Source organism: Bos indicus x Bos taurus, chromosome 8 (genome assembly GCF_003369695.1).
Source record: "Bos indicus x Bos taurus breed Angus x Brahman F1 hybrid chromosome 8, Bos_hybrid_MaternalHap_v2.0, whole genome shotgun sequence".
NCBI lineage: Eukaryota > Metazoa > Chordata > Mammalia > Artiodactyla > Bovidae > Bos > Bos indicus x Bos taurus.
Genome location: NC_040083.1, coordinates 88,513,798 through 88,525,796, shown reverse-complemented (window position 1 = coordinate 88,525,796; position 11,999 = coordinate 88,513,798). Strand labels below are relative to the sequence as shown.

General features: G+C 48.3%; 1 pseudogene; it reads right to left on the bottom strand.

Moving 5' to 3' along the window:
* Positions 1-250: 250 nt before the first annotated feature.
* Positions 251-607, bottom strand: LOC113897872 (annotated as a pseudogene).
* Between the last annotated feature and the right edge of the window lie 11,392 nt (positions 608-11,999).

Here is an 11,999-nt window from a genome sequence, read left to right as displayed (position 1 = left end):
CAGTTGTGTCCAACTCTTTGCGACCCTATGAACTATACAGTCCACGGAATTCTCCACATCAGAATACTGGAGTGGGTAGCCTTTCCCTTCTCCAGGGGATCTTCCCAACCCAGGGGTCAAACTCAGGTCTCCTGCATTGCACGCAGATTCTTTACCAGCTGAGCCACTAGGGAAGCCCAGATACACTGTGATGGGATAAAAGTTTTTTTTTTTTTTTTCTTCTGATTTATTTGTTTTATTGATGCCTGGATGCTCAGTCCTTGACTGGGTACTCCCAGAGAGGGTACAGCGGCTCCTTCTGCTGCTGCTTCTTGGTCTTCAGGTTCTCTCCATGTGTGTTCAGTCAGCGGCATGTTTTCTTGGGCCGTGGATCCAGGGGCTTGTACTTCTTGCCCTTATAGAATTTCTCGAGGTTCTCTTTCCAAGTCTGGTTAATGACAGTCAGTACATGGGTGATGGGTTTATGAACAACTCGGATCTTGGAGAGTTTGGAAGCCATGCTGCCTGTCACTTTAGCCACATGCCGCTGGGACAGCTCCACTTTCAGCTCCTCCTCCAGCTCCTCCTCCTTCTTGCCGTGAAGGTTTCCTGCCTTAATCTTGGCCATGGCTGTACAGTCTGCCTCTGCTGCCTTCTCAGAGGGAAAGAAGGGGTAAAAGCTTGGATGAATCCTGCAGGGCGGCACCAAGCTTCCTTTCACCCCACGTTCCTCAAAGCTATTTACATACGGGACACGTCTCTTGCACCATTCCTTCTACCTGTAGTAGGGGGTCCATCAGGCATTAGTTTGAGAAATGGATCCAGAGCTTTATTTGTCTCCTGAGATTCTGTGTAGTCTGAAGGTGGGACAGAGCCCCTCACCCTCCATTCATGACGTGCTTTACCTGCCAGGATGAATCTGACTTTGTGAGGCTGTGTTTGGGGGAGACATATGGGCTGTTCCTGGGCACCTTCCAGGTTCTTCCTCACCTCCTCCCATGTTGCCTCCTTGACTTTGGGGGGCTCCTGATGGGGGTTGCAGGAAGAGGGAGGCGGGGGTGATCAGCAGGGTTGGGGGTGCTCAGTAAAGTTTCAGGGCCCCCTGGACTGTGGACTTGCGGTGGGCAGAGCCTGTGCTCTGTCCAGCCCCAGCCCCAGTCCACTGCCTTGAGTATAGAGCACGCCCACTAATGATTATGGTCAATGATCCTGCCTGCCCATCCTCCTCCGGGTTAAAGCAGAGCTGACCTTTGTGGAGACCAGTGAGGACTGCTCCGGGGCATATGGATCTTAGGAAATGCTTCTTGACCCTGCACACTGCCTGTGGAAACCCTGTCAGCGGTGGGACTCAGGGGCCTGGTGTTCTCCTGCCATGAAAGCTGGGCGGGCCTCTGGGCTTGGCGCTGACCAGCACCCTGGACCACACGGTTCCCAGCGCCCGGGAGGGCAGTAGCCCCGCAGCGGACAGTCAGACTTTCTCAGAGTCCTGCTCTCAGCAGCCTCCTGGACAGGCCATTCTCTGTACCCCCTAGGGTTTCTGGGTTATCTGGGACCCCAAATGGGGTTGTGCTTCTGAAGTTGACAGGGTCCTCCAGACTGCCTGGCAGAGCACTGGATTGGGGGCGGTGGTCTATAGTTGGGCTGGTGTGCTTTGTGTTGCAACAACCATCTCTTTGTCTCTCTGTCTCTGTCTCTCTCTCACACACGATTGTATACATGGTCACTCAGGCTGGTCTCGTGCCCTGGAGGGCATGTGTGGGGGTGGCCGTGGGTGATCAGGCCACTGGGTTTTCCCCTCCAGCAATGACTGGGGCAGGATGGCTTTGCAGGAGGAGAGGGCTCCCTGTGGCCTGGGGCCTGCTGGCTGGCTGGGGCCTGCTGTCAATGTAGCCACTTCTCCTGCCCCCACTGATATCTTTGCTGGTGAAATGACAAGGCCTGAGGCCCCCAGGGAACAAACACATCTGGTTCTGTTATCAAACGCACTGTGCTGGGTGGAAAATTCCTTTTGTTTTTCAAGGAATCCTAAGATAATGTGACCCATACCTATACTATGTTGAGGATAGGTTTTATTTGGGATGGTCTGAATATAGTTCAGAAATTGGTACCTTTTGGAAGCACATGTGTGACAAGCTGAGCACGATCTGAAAAAAACATAGGGGCCATTGTACAGATTCTAGTCCCCCTTTTTGGTCTTAGGTGATTCAAAGTCTGATTCATTCAAGGGCGGAACATCCCCAATCATCAGCTCCTTTTACTGATACAGGGAAATGCTGTGCATATTTTCTGAGATAAGCTGGGTGGATTTTGTCACATTTATGATCGTATATCATGTGTTCTCTCTCTTCTCCCCTTTTAGAATTCCTCCCTTTTTCCATTCACAAACTTAGAAACTGCCTTGCAGCTTTGGAGAGGCTGGCCCTGGGCTGGGCGTGGCAGGTCCCTTACCTTCCTGTGGCCCAGAAGGGCCATCTCCTCACCTATCTCTCCTTGTATCTTCTTTATTCCCCTTTCCTGGGTCTGGTCTATGTCATCACCTATGATCTCCAAGTCTGAGAAGCAGAGATCCCTGTCTTTTTGGTACAGAGGGAATTCCTTTCCCATCTGAAATGAAGCAGACACTTCCTTTCACTCGTCTAGTGCCTTTTCTCATGGGGACAGTGTGTGGGGATGTGATCCGAGGTTGTGTGAAGATCAAAGGGCAACCATATCATCCTTGTGATGGAGGCATTACCAACAGGGAAGGAAGGACGCTTCCCTCCCCTGCAGCGGAGCGTCCTGACTTGGACTGTGCCAAGTCTCACCAAGCAGTGTGAGAGGGGAGGGGTAGGTTCAGGAGGAGTAGGTGTGCGTACTCAGTCGTGTCTGTTTCTTTGCAATCCCATAGATTATAGCCCGCCAGGCTCCTCTGTCCATGGGAATTCTCCCAAGCAAGAGTACTGGACTGGGTAGCCATTCCCTTCTCCAGGGGATCTTCCCAACCCAGGGATCGAACCTGTGTCTCCTGCATTGGCAGGTGGATTCTTTACTGCTGAGCCATCTGGGAACCCTTAGGAGGAGCAGAGGTGACCTCAAAATATGCTCAGAGTTGGGGGACAGCAGAGGCTGCTGGACTGAGTGGGGAGACGGTGGCGGAGCAGCAGGAGCTGGAGCCCGGCCCCAGGCCAGCGTCTGCTCTTAGGAGCTGGAGCCCGGCCCCAGGCCAGCGTCTGCTCTTTGTCCCCCTCGGTGACAACTTTGAAGGTCTCTTCCTCATTTGTTTTCATTTCCTGGGGGCAGCGTGTGTGTGTTTTTCTCCCATGGGGAGGAGTCTTCAGGTGGGACTGCTGAAGGTAGGTACAGGTTAAATAGATTATCTTGGAAAAGAGGGGCCAGCCCCTGCTGGGATTCAGGACAAAGGGAGGAGCTGAACTCCTGTTCAGACCCTTGGGGTTGAGTTACCTGTTGTGGAGGCTGAAAGCAACCTAGAGAAGGAGCGGTTCCCAGTCCCTTTGACCAGAAACCATGCCTGTCCTGCTGCAGACTTCCCTGGAAAAATGAAAATACACCACCCAGGCTCCATTCTGGGCTATTAACATTTAATGTTAAAGTTTAATGGGGGGATTCCCTGGTGGTCCAGTGGTTGGGACTCTGTGCTTCCAATGCAAGGGGCTGACAGGGTTCAATCCCTATTTGGGGAGCTAAGATCCTTCATGGAGTGCTCCCCCCAAATAGATTAATAAAGTTTAATGGGGGGAGGAGGGGTCCAGAGGAACTAGTCCTATCTATCCAAACACCATGGGAGGGATGTGAATGTATGATCCCTAACCACTGTCCTCGGGTCCAAGAGCTTGGATTTGCTGCTGAGTCAGCAGAACGTCCTCATTTGCACTAGTTACTGTGCTATCTAAACTTCTGAATGACCCTCAACATCTCCCTGCAGAGCACTCATTAACCGGGAAGTGTAAAACAGTGACTTAACATTGGAGAATCCTGGCCGACTCCACCTTGACCAAACAACCACCAATATGGGACCAAGAATAGGAACAGACCAATGCAAGCACGTGCTGACACCTGCCCGGCGGAAGACATGACATCACTACTTGCAGCCTTTGAAGTGTGCCGGGGTCCAGCCCCGGCTGATCCAGGGTATTCGAAGGAGAGACGGCGTAGGCGAAGAGGTGTAGGTGAAAGCACAAAGCAGAAAGTAGGCAGACTCTGGTTTTGGGGGTAGATGGGGGACTCCTGAGGCTCGATCCCGCCTTTGCGTATGCCTTGCCTCCTTCCTCATGACCTTTGTCATGGGCGGAGTTCCTCACGCTGGCTCCCGGCAGTGATAGAATTCCAGTTGAGCTATTCCAGATCCTGAAAGATGATGCTGTGGAAAGTGCTGCACTCAATATGCAATATGCAATATGCACTCAATATGCAATATGCCGGCTCCCGGCAGAAGTGAATTATGAGGGAGCATCAGATAAACCTTAGAGGCTGAATTCTTCAGATGTCAGTGTCAAAAAAAAGTCCTTGGCACTAAACAGACTCAGGAATGATTTCGGATTAAAGGAGACTGAAGAGCTGTGACAAGCAACTGTGCCGAGGTCCTGGGCTTCCTTTGTCATGCAGGACATCGTGGAGGCGATCAACAGAATCGCAGAATCATACTGTGGTCTGTATATTGGACAGTAGCTTCAAGTCTACCAATGTTAGTAACAGTTTTCTGATTTTGATTATTTTGCTGTGGTTTATGAAATCAGGGCAATATCTTTGTAGGAAATATTGACATATATAGTGGTAAAGAGACAGTGAGCCTGAGGCTTACTCTCAAGTGGTTCAGAAAAATACGTATAATTGAGGAAGAGTTAAAAGGATAAAACAAATGTAGTGAAATGGGGGAGCCGGCTGAAGGACACACAGGAATACTTTGTTCTACTATGCTTGTAACTATCCTGTGTCTGAAGTTTGGTCAAAATTTTAAACATTTAAAAAGATTTCTAAAACACAGTGGCTGAAGACAGCTTACGTCTCTCTCTAGGACACCAGTCTGGTCTACATGGTCAGGTGGGGACCCAGGATTGCCCCTATGCCGCCCTCTTACCACTTGCACCACAACCACAGGAAGGAAAAAAAAAAAAACACTTGAAGCAGAAAGAAAGCAATTCCTGTTTGGGCACGTGACATGCAAGTCCACACTCCATTGGCTGGAGCTGGATCAGGTGACCAAGCTGTGTTGTGCTGCGCTGTGCTCGGTTGCTTCAGTCACGTCTGACTCTTTGTGACCCCATGGATCATGGCCTGCCAGGCTCCTCTGCCCCTGGGATTTTCCTGGCAAGAATACTGAAGCAGGTCTCCATGCCCTCCTCCAGGAGATCTTCCTGACCCAAGGATCAAACCTGCCTTTCCTGTGTCTCCTGCACTGCAGGAGAATTCTTTACCGCTGAGTCACTGGGGAAGCCCTAGGGAGATCAGAAATTTGGCATCCACAAGGGAGATCTTGTGCAAAGGAGAAACGCTATTCCATGGAATAAGGGGGAGCAGAGTTGAGGGGACTAGCTGTCTTCCCTTTTCTTTAATTCAGAGGACGTTTGGCAAATGGCCATGGCCCTGGTGAGTCTTGAGGTTGTGCATCCAGTTCAGAGGTCCCACACCTCACTGCTCAACAGTGGCGTCTGCTGGGTGCCTCAAACATCCCAAACACATCGAGTCCAGAACAGCTCCTCCTCGCCCCCTGTGGTCTTCCCGTCCTCCCCCTGTGCTGCCCCGCCCACCTCTCAGAGCCCTCCTGGTGTTCCTGCTGTCTAGAAGGTGGGTACGTCCCCCCCCACTCCACACATACCTCTTGACCTGATTCACATGCATCACTCTTGGCCAGTGTCTCCAGCAGCGCATTGCATAGCTCTATGCCATGGGCGACACTCTATGTCATGATCTTGCTACAATGTGGGTGCTCAGTTTGGAGGGCTGGGCAGGGCCTGAGACTCTGCACTCTGACAAACTCCTGAGGGAAGCTGATGCTGCAGGTCTCGGGTGGAACTGAGCCCCTTGGAGATGAAGGAACTGGCACTGCTATTACCGCAAGAGTACAATCATGGATGGAGGTGGATGGATCGTGGTGCACTAGCCTGTGGAGCTACACTTGTCTGAGATGGATGTCTTGTGGGGGTACTGTCCCGGTTCAAAAATGGCAGTATTTTGGAGAACATTGCCTCCTAAGTCCCTTCAAGTTTGTTTGCCTATAAGTTGATGAGAAAAAAAAAGAAAACCCATATATTCCATGTCATGTGGCTGATGAGGGAAGTTTAGAACACTGAAGGACCTGGGGAGATTCAGAGCATTTCTTTTTTTATATACAATTTTTATGTATTTATTTGTGGTTGCCTTAGGTCTTTGTTGCTTTGTGAGAGCTTTCTCTAGTCTGCAGTGAGCAGGGGCTGCTCTTTGTTGTTTGCATGGGTTTCCCACTGCAGCAGCTTTTCTTGTGGAGCACGGGCTCCAGGAAACGTGGGCTCAGCAGTTGTGGTGCATGGGCTTAGTTGCTCCGCTGCACGTGGGATCTTTTCGGACCAGGGATCAAACTCTGTCCCCTGAACTGGCAGGTGAATTCCTATCCGCTGCGCCACCAGGCTAGTCCAGAGCATTTCTAATTTCAAAGGAAAATAATGTATGAGCCATTGAGATTCCTCCCCGCTCAGCTAAGTGCTGTCTGGGCTGTGTCTCAGAATAGCTGTCTAGCAGGAAGCCCAGGTCCTACTCAACATGCAGTGGTGTAAACTGGAGGTTTGCATGAGGTCTGGTAGAGGGCAGCCATAATCCCAGCTCTGTGATTTGCTTTGTCATCTTGGACACGCCATTAGCCTCCCGGAATCTCGGTTTTACTGCCTGTAAAGTGGGCGGGAGTATTACAGCTGACACAGTGTTCTCAGTGGTTGGTTCTGGTCTTCCTGTTGCTGGCATGTCTCTGGATTCACAACATGCATCTCTACTGGTAGCAAACGCTACAGGAGCATCCTCTAGACCTGACTGACTTCTTAGAGGTTGCCCACTGATGGGGCTGATAATTCTTCAAATTGACAGAAGTGTGCGACTAGTGCCTTCAAGCTTCATAGAAACAGGAAAGGTTTAGTGAAAGTGAAAGTCGCTCAGTCGTGTCGGACTCTTTGCGACTCCATGGACTGTAGAGTCCAGGGAATTCTCTAGGGCAGAATACTGGAGTGGGTAGCCTTTGCTTTCTCCAGGGGATCTTCCCAACCCAGGGATCAAACCCAGGTCCCCCGTATTGCAGGCGGATTTTTTTTTTTACCAGCTGAGCCACAAGGGAAGCCCCACATGGGAAGGGAAAGGTTTAGATCAAGGTGTAAATAGGTTGCTTTTCAGAGCTGGAAGCCATATTCTCCTTGACCACAAGATGGCGCACGCAATCATTAACTCCACCACGGGCGATGTTGGTTAGGGGCTCCTGCTGCTGCTGCTGCTGCTGCTGCTGCTGCGTCGCTTCAGTCGTGTCCGACTCTGTGCAACCCCATAGACGGCAGCCCCCCAGGCTCCCCCGTCCCTGGGATTCTCCAGGCAAGAACACTGGAGTGGGTTGCCATTTCCTTCTCCAGTGCATGAAAGTGAAAAGTGAAAGTGAAGTCGCTCAGTCGTGTCCGACCCTCAGCGACCCCATGGACTGCAGCCTACCAGGCTCCTCTGTCCATGGGATTTTCCAGGCAAGAGTACTGGAGTGGGGTGCCATTGCCTACAGCGAACCAAATATTTTTTGGAAATCCTCTTTTCATTAAATGATTTCCTTATCCTTGGTGGACCAAGTGGTTTCCCCCAAAGGCTCTAGAAGAAGTTTTACAGACCCCTCTCGATGAGGACTAGGCACTCCGGAGCTGGCCGATCTGGGTTCATAGCCTATTTTTGCCACTTCCTGGCTATGTGATCTCAGGCAAGTTGCTTAACCTCTCTGTGTTCTTCAACTGACAGTGGTGACAACGGTGCCTCCCTAACAGGGTCACAGCGAGTTTTAAATGATGTTTTCAAAGTGATTGGAATAGTGCCTGGCATATAGCAAGTCCTAGAAAAGTCTGGCAAATAAAATCTTAATACTAACACTAAAACTAATTTTAATACAATACTAATACTAATAGCATACTGCCACACTCCTTTTCCAATAAATGAAATTTAACACTGGAAATTTGAATTGAACCTACAAGAGTAAAAAGAAAAAAGAATAGATTGAGTACATACACTTAAATGTTTTGAATTTTTAGAATTGCTGATATACTATGTAAACAATGGAAACAATTTTTATAATTTACTGTCGTCATTCCATTCTGGAAAGGAGACGTTTTTGCCAGAAAAGAAGTGAAAGAATTTTATCCATTGCTAGTTGCTAAAATGCACATCTTGGCGAGTTGCCTATCTGTGGAGACGTACGTGCCTAGGTGTTTGGCTGCTGGCCCCTCCTGCTTGCCTCCAGTGTGTGGCCTGATTCCGTCCCAGTCATTCCAGAGTTAATCTCCAAGTGCAAGATCACCATTTTCACTCAGCTGGGAACAGACCTGGGTCAACTGCCAAGAGGAGCAGCCTGGGAGTCAAAGGTCTCGCTCCTGCCCATCTCTTCCTATAAGCATGACCCTGCAGACAGCTAACTTCTTGATCTGTTACCATATGGTCAGAAATTGCTCAGAATAATGCCTGAAGCAGGAGTCAGGTTGATGATGTCTGGCACTGAGATAATTATCCATGAGAAGTTTGAATCTGTATTACATAAAATCAAATTGCAGAAAAGCATAATGAAGAAAATAAAAATCATCTATAATCTCATTACTTTGAGATATAACCACTGTTTCTATTTTGACTTTTTGTACAATTACGGTCATGTGTACTAAATGTTTCTGCACAATAAGAAGCACATGAGTCTATCTTGCTATTCTGCATTACATTTATCATGCAATGAAATACTCTTCAAAGCACTTATTTATGGTCTTGTATTGTCTACTCTATGGCTACATCATGTGAGAGTTGGACCATAAAGAAAGCTGAGTGCCCAAGAATTGATGCTTTTGAGCTGTGGTGTTGGAGAAGACTCTTGAGAGTCCCTTGGACTGCAAGGAGATCCAACCAGTCCATCCTAAAGGAAATCAGTCCTGGGTGTTCATTGGAAGGACTGATATTGAAGCTGAAACTCCAGTACTTTGGCCAGCAGATGAAAAGAACTGACTCACTGGAAAAGGCCCTGATGCTGGGAAAGATTGAGGGCAGCAGGAGAAGGGGATGACAGAGGATGAGATGGCTGGATGGCATCACTGACTCGATGGACATGAGTTTGAGTAAGCTCCAGGAGTTGGTGATGGACAGGGAAGCCTGGCGTGATGCAGTCCATGGGGTAACAAAGAGTCACACACAATTGAGTGACTGAGTTAAACACCATGATTTAGCACTTACCCCCTATTTGGCTTCTGATGTGCACTATTTGAAGAAATACTGCAACAAACATTTCCTTGTAATATACACTTCTGAGGGCTTTCCTGCTGACTTAGTAAAGAATCTGCCTGCAATGCGGGAGACCCAGCTTTGATTTCTGGGTCTGGAAGATCCCCTGGAGAAGGGACTGGCTACCCATTTTAGTATTCTTGCTGAAGAATCCCATGGACATAGGAGTCTGGCGGGATACAGCCCATGAGATCGCAAAGAATCAGACATGACTGAGCGCTTAATGCTAGATTTGACTTTCATACACTTCTGAATGCAGTTCTTTAGGAGAACTTAAGAAAAGCAGATGTAATGGGTTAACAAGCATGAGCTCTTTAAACCATGCACCAACTTCTTGCTTAAGATCAAAGTAAAGTAAGCAGCAAAAATACTTTGAGCTCTGTTCTGCTAACTGCAGCCTCCAACATCTTACTGCCGTTTCTGGGAATTTACTTTAAACTGTCTCTCTGCTTGGTGCTCTGTGGTAACCTAGATGGGTGACAGGGCAGTGGGAGGGAGGTCCAAGGAGGAGGGGACATATGTACAGCTGATTCACTTCCTTGTACAGCAGAAACGAACACAACATTGTAAAGCAACTATACCCCAATTTTTAAAAAATTGTCTTTCAGAACATAAGGGAAGGCTTTCACATAGGAAGTTCTGGGCTCTAGTAATCTATAACATGCTACATGTTATCCTCAGTCATGTCTGACCCTCTGAAACCCCATCGACTGTAGTCTGCCAGGCTTCTCTGTCCATGGGATTCTCCAGACAAGAATACTGGAGTGGGTTGCCATGCCCTTCTCCAGGGGATCTTCCTGACCCAGGGTTTGCACTTGGGTCTCCTGCATTGCAGGCAGATTCTTTACCATCTGAGCCACCAGGGAAGCCCATATGTTAATGTTTTCAGAAAGGCGACCATAGCATTCCAACTAACTGTGTACTGGTGAAATTTTACCCCAAACTCAAATGCCTACAGGGTTCAGGCAGGGGCTAAAAGTACCGGCAGGTCTGCTGTGGTATCTGGACAACGTCTAGAGTGACGTGGAAAGTGCATGCCATCCACTCTTACCTGCAGAAACAGATAGACAAGTCAAACCTGAATTTGTGAGTTGTTCTAGAACACTGCCCCCCAAACAAAACCCAAATGTGAGCCAAACAGTGACCAGGCGTGATGTGTAGAAACTCCATTTGAGGTTCATGAAGTTTGACAAAGGGCAGATCTTCCTTTCATAGAGGACGAAACTGGAGTTCAGAGGATTTGGGCATATGGCTGAGCCTGGAAGGACCTCACATAAGCACTTTGTCAGGTTCTCAGCTAGTGTGGCTGACCTTGCTGTGGTACGTACTTCAGATCATTGCTTACTCATGATAGACAAAGTATCAAGTGCCTGAATGATCCCTCCCTCATCATTTCAGGGATTCCACTAAGCTAATGTGACTTTCTCACACACTAAGCAATTGCTCTCTCAAGAAATAATTGCTCCTTCCAGAAAGCCCTCTCCACACAGGGACTGACCACAGATGTCCGCTTGTACTATATGGGGTTTTCCCTTTCTCTGTTTCCTGTTTCCTGTCCCAGCTGTTTTCAGAAGCCTCCGCATCCACAGACCTCACATTTCATCTGGGGTAGGGGGGGCCTGTGCCACTACTGGGGCAGTGGGTGGGTCCAAGGGGGCGGCAGCACTATACTGTTCCCGTTATATGCTGAGGTGCGTTTGAGATGCTGCTGCTGGGTTTTAAGTAATAGGTTTGTGTCTTGCACCAAGATTTGGTTTCTTCTTTGAGTTAATGTGTTAGTATTGCCACTAATTCATTGCTTTTCACCCTACTATTCTTGAGTTGAATGAAGCAGGGCAAAGACTAATAGAGTTTTGCCAAGAAAATGCACTGGTCATAGCAAATGCCCTCTTCCAACAACACAAGAGAAGACTCTACACATGGACATCACCAGATGGTCAACACCGAAATCAGACTGATTATATTCTTGGCAGCCAAAGATGGAGAAACTCCATACAGTCAACAAAAACAAGACCGGGAACTGACTGTGGCTCAGATCATGAACTCCTTATTACCAAATTCAGACTTAAATTGAAGAAAGTAGGGAAAACCACTAGATCATTCAGGTATGACCTCAATCAAATCCCTTATGATTATACAGTGGAAGTGAGAAATAGATTTAAGGGACTAGATCTGATAGATAGAGTGCCTGATGAATTATGGAATGAGGTTTGTGACATTGTACAGGAGACAGGGATCAAGACCATCCCCATGGAAAAGAAATGCAAAAAAGCACAATGGCTGTCTGGGGAGGCCTTACAAATAGCTGTGAAGAGAAGTGAAAAGCAAAGGAGAAAAGGAAAGATAAGCATCTGAATGCAGAGTTCCAAAGAATAGCAAGAAGAGATAAGAAAGCCTTCCTCAGCAATTGATGCAAAGAAGTAGAGGAAAACAACAGAATGGGAAAGACTAGAGATCTCTTCAAGAAAATTAGAGATACCAAAGGAACATTTCATGCAAAGATGGGCTCGATAAAGGACAGAAATGGTATGGACCTAACAGAAGCAGAAGATATTAAGAAG